We start from the raw sequence: 4003 nt of genomic DNA, 5'->3' as shown, positions 1-4003 counted from the left end.
GTCTCATTTTCAATGGGGCTTAAGCACATGCTTAAGCATTTTGCTGAATCTGGGCTTTAAGCTCTATGCTGCCAGCAGCATAAGTTATGCATCAGCCACAGGCTCACCATGGAGCATTTGAATAATGTCATTTGCCAAAGTAATAAAGTACTGATCTCAGTAATATAAGGTAAGTCATTGGGATCAGGGATAACGTCTTTTATTCACATTTCTTGTTTTTCTACAGCACTGGTTCAGCAGTGCAAGCTGCCCCACACTCCCTTATCAATGTGCTTCACTCCTGATCTGGAAAGGCCCCCTCTAAGAATACATATGTAAGTAAGCAAGTCTCTCTTCTGAGACTGCCAACAAAGGTATCATCCACACTGATTTATGTGCAGTGGACACCTGTCCATTTGGAATCAGCTTCTGAATCAGCAAACACATTTCATAGACGATACCAAGGAGCAGTGAGCAAAGTAGATTGAAGCAGGCGTGAGAGCTCGCACCACATCAGTGAGGAAGGAGGAGGCACAGGGGCACTGCTTGTCCATGCCAAGGAAAGATGGGGAGCTGTGAAGGAACATTGCTTATCCATGCCTGGGAGAATAGGGAGGAGGTCTCCCTCTGCTTTTAGCAGAGGAAGGTGAAGCTTTACTCCCCATGCTTTCCTTTACTTTAGCCTGTGTCAATCAGCCTAGATGCTGTATAGACCATTTAATAATTCTCATACTGTTCAGGGAAAAAAATGCTCCAAAAAGCACTCAAATTCCATCTCAGAGAATGAGAATCTAAGTCCATAAACTTTAAGGGGGCTTGAATAGCTTTCAGCTTTTGGATGTTATAGATGGCTTCTACCCATCCAGTTTGAACAAGTCCCTTCCCTCTCACCAGCTCTGTACCGTTCCCCACTTATCTTTCTAAGGCCTTGTCTACACAGAAAGTTATTCTGGAATAGCTATTGGACTTCAACTTCACACGCTGCCTTAATCTGAATTAACTTTCAGGTGTAGAAAAGCTCTAAGCCTCCTGAAATAGTTGGCTCTGCTCCAACCAATTTTAGAAATGTGGAAACAACGCAGTTGCATGTGGCACTGTTCAGTGGCAAAAGCAGTGGGATTAGGAGCAATAGCAATAACAAACATTTTCCTTTGTTAGCTAGAAAGAAGGTAGAGGAACAGCAGAAACCTTGTGTTCATAGGGAATGGAATTGAAGAAACTGGGATCTTCTTACACCTAAAAGTGATTCTTACACATCTTGTAAGTATAAGTCCAGCACTCGATCCTCTGCATAAATAAGAAGTAGAACAATGAGAATAAAAGCCAAACAGTAAAGAATTAGGTCAAAATGATGTTTTTACAAAACCGACATCTTTTCTCAGCAGTACATCACTTCTTAGGTTTCTTTCAGCAACTTCTCTCCATATCTTTGTATAATTGCCTTTTATTTTTTAGCGTAAAAGTCTGAAGTGCTCTCCCTATCTTATTCATTTGTTTATTTTTCTAGCATTGTCAGTGTTGCCACCATTATCTTCAGACCAAGAAAATGATGGCAAAAGGCAGAAGCATTCACCAAGTTCCTTGTAGCCCAGGTTTAGTCTCTGTAAACTGCAAATCACAGCTGAGGAGTTAAATTAATGCAGCTGACATTATGAAAGGTAGAAACTGGAAAATGTATGTGCTAGTGAAAGCTGACAAGAGAAGAGTTCTCCAAAAAGCACACTGCATAACTTCTTAGGCTCTTACAAGTGCATCTGTGAATAAATTCCAATTTTATTTCTCCATATTATAAGAAGGAAAATAAAAGAGAATGTTAACCTGAGTAACACACAGCAGTGTTACGTGGGTGGGGTGGAGTGTGATTATTATAATTAGGTATATAGATCGATTTAGTATGATTTAGCGGATAAAAGGGACCTTGCTTGAAATGCTTTATATTCCACTTTATTCAATACCGTATGTTTAACACGACCATTTGGGCAGAGCAAATTCTTTTCTAATGTGATGGCTATTTTTTAACTATCACATGTATATGGATGACAATTTTTTATTAATTATTATGACTACTACGTTGGGCATGGTGGCGCACGCCTGTAATCCCCGCTACTTGGGAGGCTGAGGCTAGCAGATTGCTCAGGGGTTCTGGGCTGGTGCGCTATGCCAATTGGGTGTCCAGTGCCACTGACAGCCTGGCCAGTGGTGGCTGAAGGACGGGCTAGAACAACACAAATGATGTGTTGTGATCGGTGCTCTCTCTTTAAGCAGCCTGATCAATGAAGGTGATTATGACTACTACTTTAAAAACAACCAAACAAAATTAAATCTAGCAGATATTCTAATAACAAATTCAGAACCAGATGAAGCAATTAGGGAATTAATTTTGCAAACAGTTGAGGTTTTATTTGTTTTATCTGGGTTTTTGTACATGGAAAAGACCAAATTTGTATAAGAAAGAGGACTAATTTTGCATAAAAAGAAGTGCAGGTGCACAGATACTTGCATTTGTATACACATCTACTGCAAGTGCTCTCACAATTACTGAAATTATGTGTCCATGCAGTTCCATGTGCAAAGACCTCATTTATGTGTATAATTCTGGTATTTGCATGTGCATCTGCAGGAACATATACATCTGAACCTTTGACTCCATTTTACAACAAAATACATGACCCCCAAATATTTCAGATTAAATATTTTTCTTTCTTGTCAATTATTTTTCTTTAGAAAAGTGGGAAAAATAATGACTGAATAAACAAAGGAATAGTAATGAAGTTTAAAAATGTAATAAAAACACACAAAAAAGTGATGGGAATTTGTAGGGCTAAAAACTGGACACTCTATGAATGCTGCTGAAAATTTTTTATTAACAAAACCCCACACAATTTGCTACAGAGTTCAAGCAAATCAGATTACTCCCGAGGGAATTCTGTTCCACTGCACATGTGCAGAATTCATGTCCCCTGCAGAATTTTTTTTCTCCGCAGAAAATAGATTCTGCCGGAGAGGCACTCAGTTATGCCTTTTGCCCACCAGGGGCTGCTGTGGCACAGAACAGAGGGAAGATGTTTCCAGTCAAGAGCTGGCAGCTGTGGAGACGGGTGATTGAGAAGAGGCTGCTTTCCTCACAGCATCCTGCCCGTGGGGCCAGGTTAGGAAGCATGGGAAATGTGTGTGGGGGAGGGTGAGGGGGCGGACAGCGCAAGGCACATGGGGTGCTGGGGGAGGTCACAGGGGTTCAGAAGGGCTACTGGGGGGACAGATTGGGGCAGGGGATGAATGGGAGTGGGGTGCATCTTTATGAAAGCCAGACAACTTTCTGGATGTTGCATATTTTTTCAACTATACCATTTGGTTGCCATGCTAAATATGCCAGGCTTCAAAGAGTTAATGCTGCAGTATATCTTGCACTTTGTTTCTTTGACAAAAAGCATTCTTTAAATAGTTTTGTAAAATGATTAGTTGTATTAGCCTAGTGCCTGGGAGCCTCAGTCATGGACCAGCCCCATAGGTGCTGACTCCATGGGTGCTCCGGGGCTGGCGCACCCACGGGGAAAAATTACTGGGTGCTCTGAACCCACTGGCAGCCAAGCTTCTCTCACCTCCCTGCCCCACCTCCTCTTCCCCTGAGTGCGCTGCGTCCCCGCTCCTCCACCTACCTCCCAGCGCTTCCTGCCCAGCCGCCACCAAACAGCTGTTTGGCAGCATTAGCATGATTCAGGAGGGAGGAGGAGTGGGAACGTGGAGTGCTCAGGAGAGGAGGCGGGGAAGAGGCAGGGCCAGGGTGGGATTTGGGGAAGGAGTTGGAAGAGGGGCAGGGAGGGGGTGGAGTTGGGGCAGGGACTTTGGGGAAGGAGTTGGAATGGGGGCGGAGCAGGGGTGGGGCCTCATGGAAGGGGTGGAGTGGGGGATGGGGCCGGGGGCACTGGTGGGTCGAGCACCTACAGAAAAGGGGGAAAGACGGCACCTACGACCAGGACCCCATTGTGCTAGGTGCTGGTACAAACACAGAACAAAACTACAGTCC

At 43.7% G+C, this 4003-nt stretch overlaps 1 long non-coding RNA gene across 1 annotated transcript; it reads left to right on the top strand.

The window, feature by feature from the left end:
- Window positions 1-228: 228 nt before the first annotated feature.
- On the top strand, window positions 229-3137 carry LOC101944342 (uncharacterized). The gene is made up of 3 exons (XR_255089.5): window positions 229-314; window positions 1138-1239; window positions 3013-3137. It is a non-coding gene; the product is annotated as an uncharacterized LOC101944342 (long non-coding RNA).
- Window positions 3138-4003: the final 866 nt, after the last annotated feature.

The sequence above is a fragment of the Chrysemys picta genome, chromosome 4 (assembly GCF_011386835.1).
Source record: "Chrysemys picta bellii isolate R12L10 chromosome 4, ASM1138683v2, whole genome shotgun sequence".
Lineage (NCBI taxonomy): Eukaryota > Metazoa > Chordata > Testudines > Emydidae > Chrysemys > Chrysemys picta.
The sequence above is the reverse complement of the archived record's forward strand: the minus strand, read 5'-3'. Positions and strand labels throughout refer to the sequence as shown.